This window comes from Vanessa cardui, chromosome 6 (assembly GCF_905220365.1).
Source record: "Vanessa cardui chromosome 6, ilVanCard2.1, whole genome shotgun sequence".
Classification (NCBI taxonomy): Eukaryota; Metazoa; Arthropoda; class Insecta; order Lepidoptera; family Nymphalidae; genus Vanessa; species Vanessa cardui.
Genome location: NC_061128.1, coordinates 10,767,450 through 10,794,518, shown reverse-complemented (window position 1 = coordinate 10,794,518; position 27,069 = coordinate 10,767,450). Strand labels below are relative to the sequence as shown.

The following is a 27,069-nucleotide window of genomic DNA, read 5'->3' as shown; positions in this document are numbered from 1 at the left end:
AGAAATAAAACGCCTTCCCAAAATTGTCATTTGACATGTACCTAGGACGCGGATAGTTATTACCTCTCTGAATTGTAAGGCTCAGACTTTGAACTAAGTCAGCGTCAGTAATTTTTTTAATTTCCTAACTTGTATATATAAACATGCTTGATTAGTTTATTTTACTAAATAAATAGGCAATGACAAAAGAGTTCAGTACCATTGTCTCCTCTGTTTGTTAACTGTTTTGTATTTTTTATACTTAATGAATGATAAATAAAAGATATATATGATAGAAAAATAAAAATGATATAAATAAGAAATAAATTTTCAATAGCGATTACGTATGTGTTTACGGACTACCGCTGGAAGAACAAAAGTACTAAAAATGTTATGAACTTCCAATCTAGTTTACGACTCACGTGTTTTAACACCTGACGGTTCTAAAATATCAAAATGCAAAATTGCCTAGAGAAAATGGTGACAGGCGTTCTCAACGTATCTCTTAAGCTCTTGCATAACCCTTGTGTAGGTTCCGATGAGTATGGGCAACCTGCGCGCACGCAGCCTTCTCATAGAAAATCAGTTGCCTTCAGACCACAGCGTCGATCGGTGTGGCGATATTTTAAAAGTGTGATTCGCGTGTGATTTTTTTTATTATTTTTATTAATTCAGTGTATTTTTCGGAGTAAATAAAGGTTGGTTACATTCTCATACATATGATATAAATAATAAATTAATTATACATTTTTTGTGTTACATAAAATCGTTCTATATATTTATGTGTCGTATGTTATGGTTTGTTGTCATTTGTCACAAAGCCTCAGTTCCTATGTATTTTTGTAAAGATATAAACGACAGTACAATTTGAGAGAAAGTTACCGGTGACAAATGAGGTTTATATTACAATATGATTTTATTTTAAATGAAAACAAAAGGGACAAACAAGAACAATTATTTATAATTATATATAATTACTATAATAGTATCTCCGTATAACAATATTATAATTGAATATCACCCATTAATTCATAGCGAGATTATTTCGGATAAAGACTAAAATAATTATTCTTTTAACATATTAATGGTATTATTAAACAACATATTACGTTTATTATTATTAATAATCTTCTATGAAATCAAATTTTCGTTTTTAAACGACTTTTAAGAAGTGGGTACAAAAAGCAAAGGTAGCCGATGGTTTTAACGATTATATCACAATAATAAAGTTATAAAATGAGGTTTTAGCAATATAAAATAAGCTTATTTTTTTTTGAGTAAATATAAATTGATTATAAGTCGCTTATTCTCCCGATGTTCTCCAATATACATATGTTGTTTGATACACAAGAGGCAGTGTTCTACCGGATTATTCGGATTTCCTAAGTTGGAGTCGTACGTTACGCTTGAAATAATTGGATCAAATTCTGGCTTACTAGATCTTATAGCTTTGTGTAAGTTCGTTAGGGTAGACACCACCTACTTATCAGATAGACTAGCCCTAAATAACAATACTTAGTATTGTTCTGTTCCGGTTTGAAACGCGAGTGGGCTAGTGTAACTACAGGCACAAGGGACACATTTAAATAAAACTATTTATAACGGATGAATCGCGTATATTAATTATTTTTAAACATCCCGACGTTTCGAGCACTTTGCAGTGTTCGTGGTCACGGGCAGACTAAGATGACATTTGTCTATTTGAAGAACAAAGGAAATATTATTAACAACTACCGCCAACGATTTCTCAATTGATATCTTGAGTAACGTTCCGGTTGCACGCAGAAGGCACTAACTGTATCTTTAGGTCTTGCAGTCTGTTGGATTTGGGATTTTAAATTTTTAATAAGTGGATCCCAGGTGTTAGAAAGTCTCCAACCATCTTCTCTATTGAAGTTCGGATGTTTTTGAATTTCAATAGCCTCGCGTATCATTCTAGGAATGAATCTGTGTTCTCTAGCGAGGATCTGTGGTTTATCAAATCGGATAAAATGGTTAGGTTTATCCAGAGCATGTTCACAGACTGCAGACTTAGAAGAACGCCTATTTTTGACATCTCCTATATGTTCCTTGACCCTGGTACCGATACTTCTCTTTGTTTGGCCTATGTAAGATAAACCACACTCACATTCGAGTTTATATACTCCTGCAGTTTGTAAAGGAATATTACTCTTGATAGGTCTCAAGAACTGGCTCACTTTCTTATGAGGCTTGTAAACGGTTTTAATTGAAGCTCGCTTCAAGATGTTGCCAATCCTGTCTGTAACTCCCTTCACATATGGTAGAAATGCAGGTTGTCGCTCAACTGTGGGTGGCTTGATACGGCTTCTGCGATGCTGGCGAGGCACGGGCAGCTTGTTCTGGTGGAGTGCAAGCTTGACCTGACGTAGCTCGTCCTCTAGGTGTTCAGCATCGCAGAGATGGTGGGCTCTCTGAAACAAAGATTTGCCAACGGTAGCTAACTGGCTAGGGTGGTGGTGCGAGTCACCATTGAGGTATTTGTTGGTGTGTGTGGGTTTCCTATAAACTGTGTGACTTAATGTATTGTCAGGATTCTTGATAATAAGGATGTCAAGGAAAGCTAAAGAATTATTTGCCTCTAATTCCATAGTAAATTGAATGTTTTTATTTATGGAATTAAGATGTACTAAAAATGCAGACGTCAGATCACTAGGTAATATTGTGAAAGTGTCATCTACGTACCGTTTATAAAACCTAGGTGTTATAGGTCCTGAGCGAAGAGCCCTCTCCTCCAGGTCTTCCATGAATAAATCGGCGACCACGGGGGATACTGGAGAACCCATGGCTACCCCGTCAACTTGTACATAGAATTCATCATTCCACAATAAATAACCAGATGTGAGGCAGTGATGTAACAGCTCTGCATATTCAATAGGCATGTTGTGTGTCTGTAGTTTCCTCTTGACAATTTCGATGCAGTCTTGTATGGGTAAGCAGGTAAACAATGACTGGACATCAAAACTAACCATTGTCTCGTTGTTGGTTAATTTAAGGTCTTTGATTTCACCAACAAACTGGTAAGAATCCTTGACATACGCCGCAGTGTGTCCTCGGAGGGGTGATAGTGTCCTTGCTATGTGTTGAGCCAATCTATATGTTGGTGTATCGATTTGGCTTACAATAGGACGCAGCGGAGCACCAGTTTTGTGGATCTTAGGTAACCCATACAGTTTTGGAGGCTTTGCACATGTAGGCACGAGTGATTTTTTATCCAGATTTAGTTTTTCTTGATGTTTTGATATTAATGCGGATGTCTTTTTAAGAATGTTATTAGTAGGGTCTTTAGTTACTTTTTTATAAGTTTTTACATCCGATAAAATCGCGGAAATTTTCTGGTTATAATCACACGTATCCATCACAACGGTCGCGTTTCCCTTATCTGCTCGGAGGACTGTAATGTCTTTATTGTTGCGTAAGTTCTTCAGTGCAATAGATTCATCACGAGTAAGGTTTCTTTTCGGTGGCCGGCTTCGACGTAAAACACTCGAAATGTCCTGTCGAATAGCTTCCGAGTCTTCCTTTGTGATGTTATTTTTGAAAAGACACTCCTCCACATTGCAAATAATGTCTTCAAACGGTATTTTGGATGGAGCCGGTGCAAAATTTAGGCCTTTGTTTAACACCGCAATAGTCGATTCATCTAAACTTTGTTTTGACAGATTGACAAGTGACGTACGCGCAGGTTTTTGAATTTCCCCGGTGTTGCCATTATTGAAATTTTTATAATTTGATTTTACTCCGCTGAGTTTTTCGAACTTTTGGATTTGTTTTAATTTTAAATTATTATATTTTGTAGCGGCTCGTTTATTAGTAAAATCGCAGCATTTTTGCCAATCTGTTTTTGATAATCGTGACTCGAGTTCTTTACTGAGGTTGTCAATTTGATCCGTTAACCGTCGCGCGTCAAATCGATGTTCTCGGATGAGTTGCAACAATAATTTCTTACTTGCCTGATTGAGTATTTTATCACCATGCTTTATGTCCTTCTTAGGTGCGATCCTTACACAAACCGGAATGAGATTATTATCACGGCATCTTTTCAGGAAGTTCATGGACGTTACGTATCGGGCATGTTTGACTTTTAGGTACTCCAACCGGCGAATTTGATTTGATGTTTCCAGTCCGTACTGGTTCACATAATGTTGTCTTAAATTTTCGCGATGATTACACATTTAAATAAAACTATTTATAACGGATGAATCGCGTATATTAATTATTTTTAAACATCCCGACGTTTCGAGCACTTTGCAGTGTTCGTGGTCACGGGCAGACTAAGATGACATTTGTCTATTTGAAGAACAAAGGAAATATTATTAACAACTACCGCCAACGATTTCTCAATTGATATCTTGAGTAACGTTCCGGTTGCACGCAGAAGGCACTAACTGTATCTTTAGGTCTTGCAGTCTGTTGGATTTGGGATTTTAAATTTTTAATAAGTGGATCCCAGGTGTTAGAAAGTCTCCAACCATCTTCTCTATTGAAGTTCGGATGTTTTTGAATTTCAATAGCCTCGCGTATCATTCTAGGAATGAATCTGTGTTCTCTAGCGAGGATCTGTGGTTTATCAAATCGGATAAAATGGTTAGGTTTATCCAGAGCATGTTCACAGACTGCAGACTTAGAAGAACGCCTATTTTTGACATCTCCTATATGTTCCTTGACCCTGGTACCGATACTTCTCTTTGTTTGGCCTATGTAAGATAAACCACACTCACATTCGAGTTTATATACTCCTGCAGTTTGTAAAGGAATATTACTCTTGATAGGTCTCAAGAACTGGCTCACTTTCTTATGAGGCTTGTAAACGGTTTTAATTGAAGCTCGCTTCAAGATGTTGCCAATCCTGTCTGTAACTCCCTTCACATATGGTAGAAATGCAGGTTGTCGCTCAACTGTGGGTGGCTTGATACGGCTTCTGCGATGCTGGCGAGGCACGGGCAGCTTGTTCTGGTGGAGTGCAAGCTTGACCTGACGTAGCTCGTCCTCTAGGTGTTCAGCATCGCAGAGATGGTGGGCTCTCTGAAACAAAGATTTGCCAACGGTAGCTAACTGGCTAGGGTGGTGGTGCGAGTCACCATTGAGGTATTTGTTGGTGTGTGTGGGTTTCCTATAAACTGTGTGACTTAATGTATTGTCAGGATTCTTGATAATAAGGATGTCAAGGAAAGCTAAAGAATTATTTGCCTCTAATTCCATAGTAAATTGAATGTTTTTATTTATGGAATTAAGATGTACTAAAAATGCAGACGTCAGATCACTAGGTAATATTGTGAAAGTGTCATCTACGTACCGTTTATAAAACCTAGGTGTTATAGGTCCTGAGCGAAGAGCCCTCTCCTCCAGGTCTTCCATGAATAAATCGGCGACCACGGGGGATACTGGAGAACCCATGGCTACCCCGTCAACTTGTACATAGAATTCATCATTCCACAATAAATAACCAGATGTGAGGCAGTGATGTAACAGCTCTGCATATTCAATAGGCATGTTGTGTGTCTGTAGTTTCCTCTTGACAATTTCGATGCAGTCTTGTATGGGTAAGCAGGTAAACAATGACTGGACATCAAAACTAACCATTGTCTCGTTGTTGGTTATAGGAAACCCACACACACCAACAAATACCTCAATGGTGACTCGCACCACCACCCTAGCCAGTTAGCTACCGTTGGCAAATCTTTGTTTCAGAGAGCCCACCATCTCTGCGATGCTGAACACCTAGAGGACGAGCTACGTCAGGTCAAGCTTGCACTCCACCAGAACAAGCTGCCCGTGCCTCGCCAGCATCGCAGAAGCCGTATCAAGCCACCCACAGTTGAGCGACAACCTGCATTTCTACCATATGTGAAGGGAGTTACAGACAGGATTGGCAACATCTTGAAGCGAGCTTCAATTAAAACCGTTTACAAGCCTCATAAGAAAGTGAGCCAGTTCTTGAGACCTATCAAGAGTAATATTCCTTTACAAACTGCAGGAGTATATAAACTCGAATGTGAGTGTGGTTTATCTTACATAGGCCAAACAAAGAGAAGTATCGGTACCAGGGTCAAGGAACATATAGGAGATGTCAAAAATAGGCGTTCTTCTAAGTCTGCAGTCTGTGAACATGCTCTGGATAAACCTAACCATTTTATCCGATTTGATAAACCACAGATCCTCGCTAGAGAACACAGATTCATTCCTAGAATGATACGCGAGGCTATTGAAATTCAAAAACATCCGAACTTCAATAGAGAAGATGGTTGGAGACTTTCTAACACCTGGGATCCACTTATTAAAAATTTAAAATCCCAAATCCAACAGACTGCAAGACCTAAAGATACAGTTAGTGCCTTCTGCGTGCAACCGGAACGTTACTCAAGATATCAATTGAGAAATCGTTGGCGGTAGTTGTTAATAATATTTCCTTTGTTCTTCAAATAGACAAATGTCATCTTAGTCTGCCCGTGACCACGAACACTGCAAAGTGCTCGAAACGTCGGGATGTTTAAAAATAATTAATATACGCGATTCATCCGTTATAAATAGTTTTATTTAAATGTGTAATCATCGCGAAAATTTAAGACAACATTACAAGGGACACATCTTAGTCTCTAAAATTGGTGATGCATTGGCGATATAATTAATAATAATTTCATCACTTTCACGAATATACGTAGAAATATATATTGGTCGAATGCATTAGTAAATTTAGAGCATAATTTTAAGCAATTTTCTAATACAGTTTTAAAATCAATTCTATTTAGATTAAGATACTATAGGTTGTTGAATATTCTTATTGTCTAGCAATATTATTATTCATTGCCAACTTATTGAACTACAAATATATATGTGTGCATTAAACATATATTTATAAATTTTAATTTATAATAATAGTAGGTACTTAGTATTCTTGCTTAATTATCACGCAGTCATGATTTTTATTGTGTTTAGTTTTTATACTAACTACGACATTCAAAGTCTAACAATTTATTAAATTCTTCCGTAGGAAATTAAAATGTAGTAGAATAATAAATAGCGCGCTTAATTCGCTCCGATTTGGCGAAGAAGGTTATACGAATTTGTATGATTTAAAATTCTTTAGCTATACGTAGATAGTCTGATGTATTTCATACATATAAGAAAGTTATCTCGCCAATCGAAAGGTGTTATATATATTTTTCTTGGTGGTAGTAGGCTTTGTGCAAGCCCGTCTGGGTAGGTACCACTCACTCATCAGTTATTCTACCGCCAAATAACAGTACTCAGTATTCTTGTGTTCCGGTTTGAAGGGTGAGTGAGTCAGTGTAACTACAGGCACAATGGACATAACATCATAGTTCCCAAGGTTGGTAGCACATTGATGTAAAGAATAGTTAATATTTCTTACAGCGTCATTGTCTATGGGTGATGGTGACCACTTACCATCAGGTGGCCCATATGCTCGTCCTCCAACCTATACCATAAAAAATATATTCAGTATTTTATGAATAACACGCATTACTTGAATATATATTCTGTTATAAAGAAATGTTATAAATTCTGTTATAAATCTGTTATAAATGCTATTTAATTTATGTCTGTTGATTATTGAAACATTCTTTGCTCTCTTTCTTCGGAGACTTTTGTTTACAGCACATAATTCTTAAAACTGAGGTATTACTGAAATTTTGAGACAAAATTTATTGTTCTTAATTATAAATTTTTATCAACGTTTTTAGGAATACCTAATTTATATCTGTTTAACAATTTCATAATAAGATTACCGTATCTTTTATCTTTTAATTGTTTTAGGCTCTAAATTCACAGTCACTCTATTTAAAATATATTGATAAGCATTTAAGTTCATTTTAATTATTTATTTATAGTTGTGATCGAATGTCAGGAATTGCGCGAAAACTCTTCTTCTTAAGTAGATTTATTCTGTAAGAAGGAACTCGTAACACACCACAGAAAACGAACTCGAAATGTCAATTGTGATACGTTATACCGACTACAATAGAACGCACTTGTCAAAATGGCGTGTCACTGTAAATCGAGTGAGATATATGTATATATAGATATATACATATATAGTGATTTCGTACTGCAGGACAGAGATCGTATCGATATCAGCTGATTACCTCATAGTATAATATCATAAGACATTAAACTGTGAAAGTAAGAACAAGCCGTATCCTCATCAGTTAAAAACGTGCTCGACGTACATACTGTTGAATAATGTCAACTCGAGTCAAAGATTATCTTGTCAAGAATCGTTAAGCTACCACACATTTGTTATACAGGTGTCAAAGGAGTATCGTAAGTTAATCGTCCAAAACAGCTTAAAGATATTATTTATTTGTAAGTTGTTGTCAGCGGTTTTGTTCGCGTTTTAGAGATTGGTTATCACGTGTTAGGCATAAAGATAGCCTATGTCCTTCCCTGGATATCTAGCTTGCTTCATAGCAAATTTCATCAGATTCGGTTCATTGGTTGGGCAGTGAAAGAGCGACAGACAGACAGAGTTACAGAGTTGATATTAGTATAGAAGATTTTCAACCGGCTTTATATATATTTTTTTGTTTGTTATTTCAGAACTCTGTCAGATATATGAATCGATATATGTTTGTTTGAGACAGTAATTGTCTCTCGGTTATTTGTAACGATTTCATGATAACTCCATCGTCATGGAATTTAGCATGTACATCTATTGGTCAAGAATTACAGATGACATGACACTTTGTGTCCTTCTATTCATATACGAATCCTGGTTTTGAATTCGCAATCGACGGTCTAGATTCACGCGTTCTAACCACATAGACATATCGGCTCTTGTTACATGTAAAGGTAAAATGAAAATTAGATTAATTTTGAATTTTGTATTCTCTTTTGTTGCTTCACTATGATACTCCACGTGCTCTATATATTTTAAATAGCTATTGATTTTGTTTTTTTTTTAACCATACCATACTTTGAGCTGAAATGTCCTAATTTTTAGAACGTGTTTATCTTAATCGATGATTTCGGGTTCAAACCCAGGCAACTATATATATGTGCTTAATTTGTGTTTATAATTCGTCTCGTGCTCGGCGGTGAAGGAAAACATCGTGAGGAAACCTGCATCTGTCTAATTTCATCGAAATTCTGCCACATGTGCATTCCACCAACCCGCATTGGAACAGCGTGGTGGAATATGTTCCAAACCCTCTCCTTAATGGGAGAGGAGGCCTTTGCCCAGCAGTGGGAAATTTACAGGCTGTTCCTTTACTTTACTTACTTTACCATACTTATATCTAGGCTGAAACATAAAGTGTTATACGTAGATTTATTTTGCGAACTTTGTTTTGCATATGAATAAAATGCTAAACATAATTATAATAAATAAAAAATATAATTGCTAACATGCTAAGCCAATCTTATTTTCTGACAAATACGACCATAAAATTGATATACAGCCGTGAATTAATTCAATGTTATTGAGATATGAGTTATTTAATAGTTATTTTATGAATATTGACGGGTAAAAAAAGCTTCAATCGTTCTGATTTAAATATTTATATTTAGATATTCGAACCGGTTTCGCAAACGTTAGAATAAGGGCTATATATTCAATACGTTGAAAGGCTATCGTCCATAATACTCTATTGACTTACGCAACAAGCTAATAAAGCTTTCAGTCGATATGATATTTCCTGACATACTTCAAAATCATCATCATATAACAGCCAATTTTCTCATGAATTTTATCGGTCTATTGGTGTAGACAATATGAAAAGCAGTTTGATAGTTTTAGTATTATCACTTTCAGCTATACACATAGACGTAGAGTTTGTTTTATAATATTGGTACAATGGTTACCTAAGAAACAATTAGATCGTATTTGTTTTATTTTGTGGAACATAAAAGTTACTATCGACGGGATATGCATTCCCTAACACTGTTTGTTTTGTATATCAACGATATGTTGAGCAAATATTTCTCGCGCAGAAGTAAAAGAGAGCAGAGGGAATATTGTCTCCTTCTTGCTGGTTTTAGGTGTGGCGTCTATGGTTAAAATCTTGAAGGCACAAGTGGGCTGTTACTGTTATGAAGCCTCCCATTTCTATAGCGTAGATATTCCAGAATTATTTCCCTTAACAATTACAGTAGTATTAGAATTCTTTGATATATCGAACAAGGTTCAGTTCTGGCTCTAAATCCCACTTTCATTCTATTATAGAGTATTGTTTTCATCCTTAGGTTGGTATCCCTCATTACCAGTTTCATCCCGTTGATAACGTTTTAACGCTGGGATTGTATCGATGTTGACTCTGTTTGTGTTTTGCCGTCTGTACATGCATTTGAGACCTTGCTAATGTGCGTGCGTCAAGATTAATCTTTTTACAAACGTGCTGATTTTGGAATGATCTTTATCCTGAAGTTTTTCCTATGTTGTATAATATAGAAGTTTTCAAAACTCAAGTATACTGGTTATTTCAAAGCTATACACATCAGCTATTGCCATTGTGAAGCAGAGATCCACGATGACTAAAGATTTTTAACTATTCAGTGTGCATTGTGCAGATTCCATCTTGACCATTAAAATAGTGTTACTTTAATTTATTCATCATCACGAAAAAAATAAGTGTATGTATGTAGGTGTGTATGTCAAATGTTTATATAACATATATCTAAGTTGATCATGGAAAAAAACAAATATAAAAACAAAGCGCATCCATAATAAATAATAAATTATGTATTCGTCTATTGTGTAATATGCTTTACCGATTAAGATTTTATTTATTTAAATTTATATAATGTACATTGAAAGCTACGCAATATAGAATAAAATCGATATCCTAGTCAATAACTCGGACGATGAAATAATCGATTCTTTAAATAATGGCGTTTATTTTGGTAAGTTGTTACATCCAAGGTCGAGTTAAGGTTCCAGTGCAACGTTCTATATTTAAAAGTGACATATCTGAAGCAAAATTTTTTCGTTTCTGTTTGTGTATTGAATGTGTTTTTATTTAGTTGTATGTAAATTTGTTCGATATGATGGATGGATTGTAATAGATAAGAATTTAACGAAGGAAGTTTCGATGTTCCGTTGCTCTATATAATTAAAGTTATTAGAGTAATCGTTGTTAGAGGTGTACTAATATTACATCAAAGTATTTTGCATTAAATACATATTACTTTGAGTTAAGTTATCTTGGAAAATTGTGATCGCGTTCGCCCCATACATATGGTTTGTATACTTTTATGTATACGTTTATAATTCATCTCGTCATCAGCGGTGAAGGAAAACTTCGTGACATATGTGTATTCCGCCAACCCGCATTGGAACAGCGTGGTGGAATATGTTCCAAACCTGCTCCTCAAAAAAAAATTAGATTAGGCCTTAGTCCAGCAGTGGGAAATTTACAGGCTGTTGTTGTATATAACAGAGGAGAGAAACAAAATAAACAACATTTGCCAAAAAAATTACGCAATATTATTGGCAGAGAGCTTGATTAATCTATAATATGGATTTGCGAATTGAACGTCGACGAAACTGGTATAGAATTAATACCTGTTGACTTCCAGGCAGGATATATTAATTTAAATAATTGTATTAACTAACATGACTGTAATTTTTTAAATGTTGAAAAAGAGCAACTACTGAGTTTCTTGCCGGTTCTTCTCGGTAGAATCTACTTTCCAAACCGGTGGTAGCTTCACTTAATTGTTAAATGACGTTTCAAACTTTTGAAACACTTGCTTGTAAAAGCCCACTTGAATAAAGTTTATTTTGATTTTGATTTTGATCGGAATTTCGAATTAAATTCAATTTAAAATGGAATTTATTAGTTAAGTGTAATGGTGTTGTATTATTTATATACAAAGATATATTAATAAAAAAAAAAATAAAAAAAAAAAAGATATAACAAAGATATATTAATCATAAACTACTAGTAGTGCACGACTTATCTAAGTTATTAGCAAATCGCATGAAATCAAATACGTTAATCTAATGCCTGCTTATCTTTTATATGTTTAATTAAAAATAATTATTAAAGTATATAATTAATATTAAAATTATAACTAAACGAAGAGCTGTGCTTCGTAAGCGAATAAAAGTTTTAATAATTTTGACAAAACTCTTTGGTGCAATTACAAAATTAAAAGACAATCTCTATTATTACGTACAATATTATAATCACATGCATAAATAAAGGTCAGGTTAGACTACCAGTTACACATATAGTAAATTCAACTGAACATATAATAACATATAAATAAAAATAAGTCTGCCTATTTTGGAATTGAAGTTTAACTTGTTTGACCATGTAATAATTAAATAATGAGAGTGCTTTTTATTTAATTAGGTTGTTATTGTAAGCCGTTGTGTCTTTTAAGTTGACCTTTGGCCTTCCTGTATATTCTTTAATCCTTAAAATATTTAGGGATTATGATTATTTTTTATTATAAATACAAATCTATCTAGTGATATTCGTTATACACTTACTGTATTCATTTATTTATAATGATCATAAGTACTAGTATATGTTTTTTTTTAAATCAATTATGGAACTAAATATTTGTATCAGTATTTATTAAATTGAATATAAGATTATCTGTGGGTTTTGATTGTAGAAAAAATTAACTATGGTTTGTCGAAAACTTGGTGTTATACGTTTTATTTGATTAGTCCAAAATCATTTTAATTCAAATGTTATAAAGTATGTTATTATGTTTCATTTAAATATGATGTTGTAACATATTTTAAAATATGACTAGATTTACTATATACTAATTTTCCCTACAATATTATGATGTTAAAATAATAATAATAATGAATATACATTAAATGTCACCTGATATTTTCAAAATAGTAGCAGGTATTTTTCCAACGGATTTTTGAAATACACATTATATTATACCCATTTTTTGCAAATTGACAAAATTTAATAAAGATGGAAAATTTCGAAGGAATTTCGTCTTTAACCGCAATCCACGCTGGTCAAGCCACGGATTTTGCTAATATCATCATTATAAATAAACCAGTACCTATTATCATTAAAGTTCGTTCCTCTTTTCATTGCATACGTTACACCTGAGCTATGTATCCACGTGTATTACATCTAGGTATCACTAACTAAACGGCCCGGACCCACGTGTGGAGTAAAAATCTAAATGAAGCTTTTGAATATTATAATAATTCAATTAATTATTAAGGATGAATTGAATGAATTGATATCAATTATTATTAAATATCGTATAAAATAAAGGCGCTTCCTCCCGCCTGTACGCTTAAGTTTTAAAACTATCAAACGGCTTAACTGAGTTTTACAAAAAACAACGTAATTCAAGGAAAAATTATATACGAATAATACATATACGAAGAGAAAATCCGGGAATTTCAAATTTCGAACTGGAAAAAAACATTATTATTTTAAACAGTTATATAGGGCAACATTGTAATCGTGCGATGACAGGACTTTCTAATATATTATATATACATAATTTATTTACAATGTTGCAGTATACGTACACCATGCGATGACATGTTATTTACTTAACATAAATTTCAATGTATTAAATTCAAGTATATAGTTATGTATACTATAATTACAAAGACGTTAATTTTAATTTCACAATAATGAACGAAATAGAGTGTTAAATTTTACAAAAGGGATGTGCGTGCTGTAAGCCGGATGTTGATAAATTGGTCAAGTGCGTGTTGATCGAACATTTGAATAGAATGATAGAAGCAATTATCGATATTACTTGCGTATCTATACTTAAATATAAAAAGAAAACATGAATAAAAAAAAATCGATAATAATTGTTAAAAGTGTGTGTGGAATTAGTGCCTCAAGGTATCGATATTATACAAGAAAAAAACACACACACATAAAAAAATTCTCCTTGTTTATTAATATAGATATTTCGTTATGTGGTTGGGCTATGTGCAATGCGGTATGAGTACAATGCCGCACACAATGATTTGTCCTACCACCAAACGCCATTACCTACTTTGTATACTGTTTCCATTTGAAGTCTGTGTTATATTTTTGTCTACTGTAAGGCTGAGTAAGCTGAGTGATCTGTAAAGTATGTAAAAGTAAGTATCAAGGAGAGGGTTTCGAACATATTCCACCACGCTGTTCCAATGCGGGTTGGTGGAATGCACATGTGGAAGAGTTCTATGAAGTAATACACATGCAGGTTTCCTCAGGATGTTTTCCTTCACCGCCGAGCACGAGATGAATTACAAACACAAATTAAGCACATATATAGTGGTGGTTGCCTGGGCTTGAACCCGAAACCATAGGTTTAGATGCACGCGTTCTAACCACTGGGCCATCTCAACTCTTGATCTGAGTGAACTAAAAAATATTTAAAATAAGTTACTTAAACGCGGTTGGCAACGCATTAACAATGAAAGTAATTATAAAATTCAACTTTCTCATCAATAAAGCGCTAAGTGTTAAAATATGAAATCAATAAAAACAGCTGCGGTACTTTTTATATCTATACATATACACAAATGTCGTAACTCAAACGGGTAGCTATTTGAGTTTTTTTAAATAAACTGCTTACGGTAGTTAATTGAGAAATAATATCGGTCGTGGTACCTGTAATTTGTCATACGGTATATGTATTCGCTTTTGTGTGCGAACATTTGTACACTATTTATTATGCACACTTGGTTAGTCTTTCTTAAGAAAGGAGAAACGTCATCAATCATTAACATCCTGCAAATTTCCCACTGCTGGGCTAAGGCCTTCTCTCCCTTTGAGTACAAGGTTTTGTCATTAGTGTTAACACAAATTAAGTACATTAATATTCCGTGATGCTTGCCTGTGCTTGAATCCGCAATCATCAGTAAAGATGCACTCGTTCTAACCACTGAGCCATCTCGGCTCTGTGGTTAGAACGCGTGAGAGGAGAAACGGCTAAGAGCAAATCATTATACATTTGAACTTACATAGTACAATGACATATGCATATACGAAAAGTTGAAACTAATTCAGATTTCAAGTTAATTCCGAATTTATATTTTTGATAAGTATGAAAACTTTTTCGATTAAATCGACTGTCCAAAAACAAAAGAAAGTTTAAAAATAGAACTGTTGTAACTTGATAAAACATGGCCGGAAAATTAAAATTTATGCAGTGTCAAATCCGTGTGTTATCCGTTAAAATTAGATTTTTTTTTACAAATATTGACAGCACGTCTTTTGATCTCAAAAATAGTTTCTTAATCTTAAATAAGGATGTAAAAATGAATACATTCATTCACGAAAGCACTTTAAGTTAAATTATATCGGCGTGCATTAAGAGTTTGACGCCCACAAAAATCAACCTCCGCTTACACGATGTCTTAGTGTGCGTGAGACGACTAGGAGTTAATGCAGCAAAAAATGAAAATTACATTCTTATTTTAAATCTCACGAGATTTTTTACATGCACATTTTTTTAAGTTTATACCTATCTTATAAACATTACCGGAAGTAAAGTCGCGGTTAAAACTAGTGAGCTATAAAAGCGCGGTGTTCATTACATACGCAACGAAAGCCCGAGCAACATAATATGCAGATGGTAAATTGATTAGTTTCCTTATATAACTTTCACCACAGATAATAATATAATTATTATTATATTTTCTTAATCTATATATTAAGACCTTTTTGTATACACAACAACGGGTAGATCTTTTAGTGAAAAATTAATGTAAAATCAATATTCTTTGTTATTTTTTTAAATAGTATAATAAAATAGTAAAAAAACTATAGATTCCTTTTGAATTCGTTTTATGTTAAGTAACTTAAGTTAATAGTCTATTGTACACAACAAATTAAAAATACAGAAATCTTAGGAGTAAACACAAATTAAAAAGAAATAATTCCAAAAATATATACAAATATTTGATATCTTGTACTTACCATGTACTTGCCATCTCTTCCAGAAATCTCTTTCTTTTAATTGTAAATGGCATACAAAAATTATTATATTAATTATTATATAATTTCACTAGTATTATAATAGTAGGTACCACATACCTACACATAACTTTTCTAACGCCAAATAGTACCTAATAAGTACTTAGTATTATTTTGTTCCGGTCTGTAGGGTGATTGAGCTAGTGTACATCGCAAGGAACATAGCATCTCAGATCTCGAGGCACATTGGTTATATAAGTAATCGTTAAAATAGAGTACAGCGTCACTGTATATGAGCAGAGGTAATTCCACCTCGTCGTACAAAAGCCTTAAAGAAATGTACGCGCACTAGTTTCAATAAAATATAGATTGTTAGCAAAATTACCGCCACCATCAATCATTTTCAAATTTATTTTACATAATATCCCAACAGTGTACTTAAGGAGGTCACTTCTTGTACATACGTAATATGTTTTGTCAATTTTTCAAACTGTTACGAGAGTGTGCGTTAATCTTAATACGTTTTTAGTTACCATTCTTACAGATCGACAGGAGTCGAGATGGCCCAGTGGTTAGAACGCGTGCATCTTAACCGATGATTGCGGGTTCAAACCCAGGCAAGCACCGCTGATTCATGTGCTTAATTTGTCTTTATAATTCATCTCGTGCTCAGCGGTGAAGGAAAACATCGTGACGAAACCTGCATGTGACAAATTTCATAGACATTCTGCCACATGTGTATTCCACCAACTCGCATTGGACAGCGTGGTGGAATATGTTCCAAACCTTCTCCTCAAAGGGAGAGGAGGCCTTTAGCCCAGTAGTGGGAATTTACAGGCTGTTGTTGTTGTTGTTTTGTATTCTTAGAGATTTGAGATTTCATAAAACAGGATTGTATGAAACTTGAGACTCTATAATGATTCTAAATATACATCATGGGACCGACATAGTTGATTGGTTAGAATGTGTATATTAACTGCGTCCCATGTGCTTCATTTGTAGATATAATTCCTACATATGTGAGTCTACCAATCGGGTTGGACCAGAGTGGTGAAATAATCTCCAAATATTCTCCTAATTGCCATTGTTTTGGAATGAGTCGGCAATTCTGGTAAGAGTTAAAACTCAGGACTAAAGCCTTTACACGATCGAGGCACGAGAGTGTAAACACTAACAACTTTAGTCTCCGGCCTGCACAATTCAGAGCCAGGAAGCTAATTACCTTATTCTTAGAAAAACCATTTTTTTATAAATTGAACAATAGATTATTATTTTAATCAAGATAATAAACATATGTTTAGAATCATTGTCTAATTTTTCTCATTATATTTACACCATGGATGTGAATTTTGTAGCTGACCTCAAAAACAAAAGAGCTTATCAGCTTAACCATTTTTTGTTGCTTTGATAGAGCGGAGGTAAACACATATATAAAATATCTGAGGCCGTTTAAGACGTACATTTTTAAGTGAGAAATAAAAGTAAAAAATTAGGATGTTATTACGTGCATATAAATTAATGTCATCGCCGATTTCAAATGAATTTTATCGAATCATTAAATAGATATTTCGGTAAGGTTCCATTTATGAAAATAAAACACTGAGAATACAACTACGTCACTTTAAGCGGTGCTGTCTCGTTTGAGAAAAATTAACAAATAGAGATTTCGGTAAGGTTCCATTTATGAAAATAAAACACTGAGAATACAACTACGTCACTTTAAGCGGTGCTGTCTCGTTTGAGAAAAATCAACAAATAGAGATTTCGGTGAGGTTCCATTTATGAAAATAAAAACACTGAGAATACAACTACGTCACTTTAAGCGGTGCTGTCTGGTTTGAGCAGGATGCTCAAAAAGGCGTACCCGTATTCGAAGCTATAAAACTTGAATTACAACTAAAAGTTAAATCATAATTAATTTTGATACAACAAAAACAATGTCGTTAGCACAAGCAAGACAAGGAGATTGTATTGAGTTATGAACAGAACGAAATAAGTGATTTGTTATTTAAGTATTTATAAATATAACTAGTTTTTACGACGTCAAAAAGGGGGTAGTTTGTATGGAAGTGTTAGGTACTATTCCCAAGATAAAAAGTAACTAATTTACTCTCTCTGTGCCTCATTGATTTCAAATTCAAATTCATACATTTGTGTTTATAATATTAGTGACATTAAGTTCCTAGTTGGATATAAAAAAAGCGATATTTATAAGATAAATTATATATTTTTTTATGATGATTACCATGTTATTGTAATCACATATATTTTTATCATGTCTGGGAATTTATTTTGGTTTCTTCATTTTGATTTTATAAAATCATTAATTAACATGTTTTTTATAATAAAATATTTAAAAACATTATTCAATTTATGCGTATTGTGTAGACACAATACATAACAACGATTATTCAAATTAAGATTAGTATTAAAAAAAAATAACACGGACTATGATGACCATGAATAATGAAAACAACAGTACAAGTTCTAATCAATTAAATAAAAAAATATACTAAAATACAATTGAAATTTATTTATTTGTTAAACGAAAAAAATAATAATAAATAAACAACGTAGTATTGATATGTGATTTGTTAGGATTACCCTAATTTACCAAATGATTTGGTCACTTATTACTCAAGCTATAATTGAAGAGTTTACTAGTGAACGTCTTTTTTGTTTTGCACGTGTTACCAACCTAAACTAGAACTCCGAACTGTTGCTTCTGTTCCGGGCATTGACCTGGTTTCAGAATTCGTTACTATGAGTAGAAGCTTATGTAATGAATGTTATTGAGGATTTCCTGAGACAATTTCACGAAAATTGACATACCTAATGATATTACGACGATAGTATTAAAGAATTTTATGGCATAGATCGATGGTGAAATCTTTTTGACGTAATGTTCATGACCAAAGCAATTTCAAACTTTGATAAGAATAAAGTCAATACTATGGTACACTAACTGACTGCCTGCTTCAGTGACTCAGATACAAGACAGATTCAAAATGTCAATATAGGAAAAGATGAAGGGTTTTCTCTGAAGATTTTTAATAGCAGTCCAAAATAAGAAAACTAATGGAGTGTTATAACCTCGTGTCTTGGAGATCACGCTGATGCTACAGCTGATGCTACAGATTTTATACTTCAATTGTATCTACACGTGCTTGTGTAGATACAATTGAAGTATAAAATCTCCTGCATTTAGAAAACCTGACGGTAGGACTTGTTTTCCTCTCTTTCCAAAAATTTAACACAGGAGTGCGAACATTTGTTGTAGTGCCAAAAAATTGTAGGTACTTTTTATTTAACTTGGTTATATTTTATAATATGAAATATTCTTCGCGAAGAACAGAATGATAAATCATAAGATAATGATCTTATGATGTATTTGTATACACGCTTCTGATGTAACAGAACAAGGTATCATTACATAAATATATGTATGTTATATTTATGTAATGACCATAGAAGTTTACTCTTTGTCAAAATAACACTTCAAAAATATGAAAAATTGGATTAATTTTGGACCGTTAAATTTGGACCGCAACCGTTAGTACACATATACATTTTAAATATACTTATCGAAACGTCATTATCTAGCAATTTTTTTTCATGCATTTTATAAGTTTTTTTTTTGGCTTTACCGTCATACGCGGACGTAGCCACTGGCGGAAAGTAATATGTTGTGAAACGATTATAATAAATATAAAAATAATTTATATTCCAATCGTTTGCTGATTTAGTTATCAATTTTTATGATAATATGTTATTAAAATATCTTAAAAATATTTCTAATAAGTCTGGCCATATTTGTGTATCAGCCTTGATACTATTTTAATGAATGTGTTTATTTATTATTTCAATGCTATCGTCTCGCCGAAACTATATTATGATTGATAGTGACCTCATTTTTGATTTAGTTTTATTAAAAAAAGAAATTTAAAAACAATTTTGCTCTTCAACGTTACGTAAGATAATAATTCGTATACAAATTACATATTAATCTCAGCTTGTCATTGTGATTGCTGATTGGTTTAAAAAGTATTAATTAAGTAATTATTATAATATTTGTTAAATAGTATTAAAAATGTTAATTAATGTCTATGTTCTGTAGATAGATTTAGTTAGCGTTTATTACAATAGCTAAACTAAAATACAATTATTTTATAGTTAATTTCATTTATTCTGTAATTTTAAATAAATAAATAAATAAAAATTGTTATTTTTTACTTATTAAAAATATACATATGTGACATTTGAAATTAAAATGGACCTTGTATAATAAAACATCTAAAATATTTAACATCCTGCTTTCTGGTCACTCAGGAAGCAGGATGTAAAATTTATTTAACTCAGTTACTTAATAATAATTGTTGATTTAGTGGCTATTTAATATGGCCGTAAATTTTGATGTCACAGAATTAATCGGACCATAAAAAATTAGGTTTGCCTGTAGCAGACCGAACGAAAAAAACTGTCGTTCTGTGATTGAACATTTTCCGTTATCGTATCGAATTAGCAATGCTATCGAACTGTGAGACTGAAAAAAAGAGAGCATTTGTATTTGTGTGCATTCTTGTTGAATATAGTATAGAATACTTTTTTGGCAATGACTGCTATTTGAAATCAGACAGGAGTCAATATGATCACAATATTGAGTTGGAATTGAGTGACAAGATCTATTTATTTGTGGACATTCTTATAACGTGCTAGTACCAGCGATTTCGCGTTTGAATTTAACAAAAATATTTCTTTTGCCTAAATTACTTTTTATTACATTAGATTTCTGCTAGTGATAGTCTCGTTAAAATCGGCGCAGCAATTCCAGAGATTAGCTGGCTGGCTATTCAGACAGACAGATAGACAAAAATTGAAAAAATGGTTTGTGTTTTAGTATATATACCGTCCAAAACTAAATATTATGCATTAAGTAAAAAGCGTTTGTTTTAATATTACAAATAAACATTATAATTTTATTCGCTCAAGTTCATTTAAAATTTATACAAACATTGTATAATTTCAAGTACAACTTAAACTATTTGAGTCAATTTACATACATAAGTAGAATGTAAGCTGTCGTAGAATATTTTTGAATATTTGTACAAAAACTGCACAGAGTTTTTGTTTACCTAACTTGCATTTATAAGTCATCTTGTGTATATCAGTAAAGACTTGCATTGTGGAATTAAATTTTGGTAAAATTCAAAATTATTCGTAAGGCGAACAGAGGTCTTAAACATCATTTAAAAACATTACTTAAAACAAAAAACCATTAACTAAGTAATAATTTAGACGACTACAATTAATTTCTTATATATAACATTTTATTATCTTAAATATGTATTAGTGTATATATTTTTTTATTGGACAACATAACATACATTACTCTGATCCCAATGTAAGTAGCTAAAGCAGTTGTATTATGGGAAATCAGAAGTAACGACGGTAAACTCCCCGACCCTAGACAACATAGAAAACTAATGAATTTACATCGACTCGACAAGGAATCGAACCCAGGACCTCGGAGTGGTGTACCCATGAAATCCGGTGTACACACTACTCGACCACGGAAGTCGTCAATGTATGATAAAGATATATAGTATATACACATATATATGTAGCAAGTATAAGTATTAGTGTATAAATAGATGTATGCATGTTTATGACTGTACCGCCTACCCCGATGGTGGATTTTCTATTTTTTTTCTGTTTAGTCCTAAGCTTTCTTTATATTTGCTTGTGGTGTACATTAAAGTACATTTCATTTCATGGCACTTCGTCACTAGCAATGGGCTCTTTGCGACTAAAAGGGCTTAAAGTCATTACTTCCAAGTTACTAACGGTCGGAAGGTTTAAACACGTCAGATGAACTGGAGCGTGGCGCATCGCGTAACGTTACTTTATTGTAGCGTATGTTTCTATAAATTTCCTTTCTACTATAAATTATATTAAAATTACTATTTACCAATTTTATACATATTTCTATATGTCTAAAATATTTATTTCATTGAGAATTATTAACATTAAGTCCTTGATTATATACAAATATTCATTAAAAATAGTTGCTGTATATATCTTGATAGCAAGGATGCTAGCAACGTTTTCCCGTTTAATGGATATATGTATTACTTTTAATTTTTTAATACCTAAACTTGCATTACCAAATCTGGTATTGATAGGTTATAACGGTAAATCCTTTGCTATTTTTAACCCTTTACATTTGGATGTAACAATTTAATTTATGTATAAATTATTTATATAATGTTTTGTCAATCAATATTTGTCGTATGTTTTTTTATCTCTAACTCATCATTAAAATAAAATAAATTAAAAAAAATCGTAAACTTTAATTTCGTAGTCCTTGTAATTTCGAATATCAAACAGATGATCTTCGTCAAAATTGTGTTTTAAGACAAAATTATACATATAAGGTAGATGTAATACATCGAGATCTATTAAAGTATTAACATAGTGAGTATATGTATAATTATGAGTTCCATTTTTGCTTTGTTTATACGTATATTATTAGAAATATATCCGTGTAAGGTCGTAAGTAATATTTAGTGTTGATACTCGCATATTTAGTAGCATTTCAGCTTTTTTTAATTGCTTTTAACAATTAGAGGGTTTTAACTAGGCACAATAACTAAGTGATTGCTATTACATATAAGCGTTCACTGACCCAGAAAATGTTTAGAAGTGATTAGATTATAACATGCTTTATATAAGAATCGCCATGAAATAATTGTTTGTCAGACTTTTTAATTACTTGTCCATACTATGGAAAGTTTTGAAATAAACGGATATATATTATCTAATATAAATAATTATTACGGGTACGCCCTGTTTGTATGGGTAGGGAGAGGTACTTATGCCGTTCGGATAAATTTCGGCCAGGGCGCCCAATTTCATGGAACACCAACTTGCTACCCAAGCATATTAGTGCAATTATGTGCGTAAGCAAAGGAACACTCTCTATAGCGTCAATCTCATAACCCATTTCCGATACCGCTGGATAGAGTTCAGGTGCAGAACTAACGGCTTTACGTGCTATTCGAGGCACGGGAGGTTACTACACTATCTACTTCTGTCTCCATGGTATTCCTGATTAAGTTTTTCGATAGAAAGACCCATTTAATTAGTCCAATTCGAACCCCGGAGCTCTGTATCTGAGACCAAGCTATTATGTGTGGCGGTCAAACTAGTATATATATATAATATAATTGGCTGTTGCTTGTTATACTTCTAACATCTTAATATGAGGATAATGAAGTACGGTGATGGCTCAGTGGTTAGAACGCGTGCATCTTAACCGATGATTGCGGGTTCAAACCCAGGCAAGCACCACTATATATGTGCTTAATATGTATTTATAATTCATCTCGTGTTCTGCGATGAAGGATCGTGAGGAAACCTGCATGTGTCAAATGTCATCGAAATTCTGCCACATGTGCATTCCTCCAACCCGAATTGGAACAGCGTGGTGAAATATGTACCAAACCCTCTCCATAATGGAAGAGGCAGCCTTATTCCAGCAGTGGGAAATTTACAGGCTGTTACTTTACTTTACTTTACTTTATGAGGATGATCGATTTGTTTCCCTTAATATACATTAAAAATACACTTCCTATTATTATTACACGTATGGATGTCGATCAGGTGTAAATCGAATTTCATCTCCGAAGGTGGAATGCGGCAACAAGTCGATAACTTTCACGAACGAGTTTACTAACTTATAGGTTATAGCTATGTAAGAATATTTTAACTGAGTTTCGTACTTATAACAGTTTATATAAATGCAATTAATTATTTATCTCTATATTTTGTTTCAACTGTTTGATGATATACAGAAGTCCTGTGTTTGCTAATAAAATAATGGTGCCGAATCTCTTTCGAATGTCTTTGCTGAAATTATAGTTATCATTTGAGTAAGTTTATAAATAGGCAGACGGACTATTGGATTATATGTTGGTAAGTGGTCACCAACATTTTTGGACATTGGCACAAATATTAACCATTACATAGTCAAAACGCTACTCACCTTGGAAACTAAGATATTATGTCTCTTGTGCCTGTAGATACACTGGCTCAACCTTCAAACCGGAACACATTAAGTATTACTGTTTGGCGGAAGAATATCTAACGAGTGATTGGCACATATCGAGACGGCTGGCACAAAACCGTATCACCAATTAAAAATGTTTTTCTTAATATTTAAATGAGACCAATCGGGAAGTATTAAGAGCAAACATATAAGAATCACTATTTATTTGCTACTGAAAAAAACGTATACTTAATAAGAGTGAACCAATATATGAATACGAAATTAAAAAAAAATGAACAGTAAAATATATATTCTAATAATAATAAAACCCATATGAGGGAGTGCTGGACGGTAGCAGACATGGCATACTGGTATCATGGCTTAAAGATTCTTGATGCCGTTGACAGTCTTGGCATGCCAATCGCTATTGGCTTAATTTGTAAACAACGTAAGTCTTAGGATTTTCGTTTATATTTTGCTTCATATCAGCTTCAAGGTTTCGCAGGTAAAGAACGCGGATATAATTGATTATCGTTTATTTAATTAATAATATATTTTGTATAAATCATACGTGCAAAAAAACAACAAAATATTTTTAAAACAAACCTTGTAACCTAGACAACATTGACCTTAATATTACACAGATTAAAAATTTCAAGTTCATTCGCCTAGTATGACCATTAAATTTTAATTCGCTTGTCTAGCCGTCTGATATGATATAATTATCTCGACTGTGACATTTGAATAAATCTTTATGGTCTCTTAAAATATTTTTCTTTAAAAAATAACTCAGCTACGCTTAACTGCGGAGTTATAATTTTATAAAACTAATTACTCAAAGGTAATTATGTCTAACAAGGTATACTTAAGATATTTTCCTTAAACGTATAAACTAAATAATAATGTTTAGAAACAATTAATGTTACTTGTACTCCGTCAAGGGTGTTTTCAGCGCGATATTTTGGTTTTAGAACAGTAACGTATATTAATTTACGACCTCCGTGGTCGAGTAGCGATACTCCGAGGTCCCAGGTTCGATACCCGGCCGAGTCGATTTAGAAAAGGTCTAGTTTTCTATACTGTCTTTATTTCTGATTTTCGATAAAACAAGTGCTTTAGTTACTTACAATGGGATCTGAGTAATGTATGTGATATTGTTTATATATATATATATATATATATATATATATATATATATGTGTATATATATATATATATATTTGTGTACTATTAAAATGATTTTTAGAACGGATCAATCGTAAGTACACAACAACATTTAGAAGCACTTCACTAAATTTTATGTATATGTGTGTACATACAGCTTGAATGTATATACACACATATACATAAAATTTAGTGTTCTGAATAGATCGACAAAATCTTAAATATAATTGTATAGTTACGCGATAAATGTTTTGGCTTTGAACTCATCCTTCACTTTACAAGTAATCATAGAAATCTAGATTATACAACTAAGTTTTATCTGTAAATTTGTTACAAATACTATTTAAATATATTTATCTCCAATCCAAGTTTGATTTGCTTATATTTTTCATAATAAAAAAGGTTACATTCAGATTTGCAGACGAAAGCTATAATATAAAGCCTACTTTTATCGTTCAGTAATTTGATTACTTTTTGCCGCAGGCATGAAATTGATTAGACAAGCCAGTTAGAATCAGGTCAAGAAATATAATATATATATGCAAATGAACACATATATCGTACTAACTGATTGGATAGTTGGCTAAAATGAGTTTTATAAGGGCCTTATTGCATAACGCCTTTTCCAATGAAAATTTATTTACTACTTTTCAGTGTTGTTTTGTTATTTATAATTACAATTGGTAGTGTTTGTCATTCACTTAATGCCGTTAATCATTGAGGAGTTCTCCTGGTAGTCCACCATCAGCTAGACTTCATCATAGGCATGTTTACTAACATCAATTGCTTGACGACTATCTTAAAGAAATAGAACTAAGCCCGTAAAATAGTTACTTACTAATAGGTTCTGATTACTAGTTGTGGTCTTCATCATCAGTTCCACTTCATCAAATGTCACTCTTCGTGAGCATATGACCAAGGCACTTTTAATAAAACCGAAATCACTATAGGTGTGTCTATAAAATTTGAGGAGTTCCCTCGATTTCTCCAGGATCCCATCATCAGATCCTGATCTCCTGACAATGGGACCACCTGTAAAACATGCCCTTTCAAACAAAAAAAGAATTGTCAAAATCGGCCCAGCCATCTTCGAGTAATTCGGTAACATACATAAAAAATAAAAAAAATAAAAAAAAGGCCCCGACGAATTGAGAACCTCCTCCTTTTTTTGAAGTCGGTTAATAAATGGATCAACATTTGAGTGAGTTTTCGTAATTTCCAAAACAGATACCGTGAGACTCACGGTATATTGATTGTATTGTAAAATAGGCTTATATTGTAATAGTAAATAACATAAAATGGATTTTTCGCTTCTGAGTTATTTTATTTCAAAAGGTTACACGTGCCCAACGTATCGTTACAAGTGTATTCGTACGAGTGTAAATTAATGTTATTATTCGCATACAAACAATGATTAACTTGTACGGAATATACTTGAATACTATTATGTAAATTTGGTAAGATATCATTGCAGTTAATTTACAAATTATATATTTGTTGCCACATAATCAAGAAGCGCTAGAGGCTTGTTTCGTTTAATTTTCCTTCGTAGAAATTAATCAAGTTTCCTCTTGAGATTGTTTATTTTTTCTCCGACAAGGTTCAGATAATAGAGATATTAATAAATAAAAATTTTAATAAAAAGAAAAACCGACTTCAAACAAAACATTATTTTAAAACAAATAAATGTGCACTAAATAGTAATTAAAATAATTGCGAATTCAACATATTTTTTAAAGTCCTCCTAAGTAAAATGAAATGAAAAATATTAGACTACTTAAAAATCGATTTACGATTATATAACGTAGTTATAGTAATTGTTATATTTGGATCCGGTGTCCAATCCTCCTTTTTGAAGTCGGTTGAAAAAACTTTGCTGATTTAAATTCTTTTCAACGTTGTTGCTTTTAATAAATACACAACTAATTTTTAATCTCGTCATCGATGACAATATTATACATACAAGTCTTATACAAATTATAC

At 32.7% G+C, this 27,069-nt stretch overlaps 1 protein-coding gene across 1 annotated transcript in view; it reads left to right on the top strand.

Annotated features, from left to right (window-relative positions):
• The first annotated feature begins 537 nt into the window (after positions 1 to 537).
• LOC124530699 (elongation of very long chain fatty acids protein 7-like) overlaps positions 538 to 27,069 on the top strand; it is a 50,639-nt gene continuing 24,107 nt past the window's right edge. Inside the window, exon 1 of the mRNA XM_047104954.1 lies at positions 538 to 677. The gene's annotated coding sequence lies outside the window, so the exon portion shown is untranslated. The remainder of the gene's footprint in view (positions 678 to 27,069) is intronic.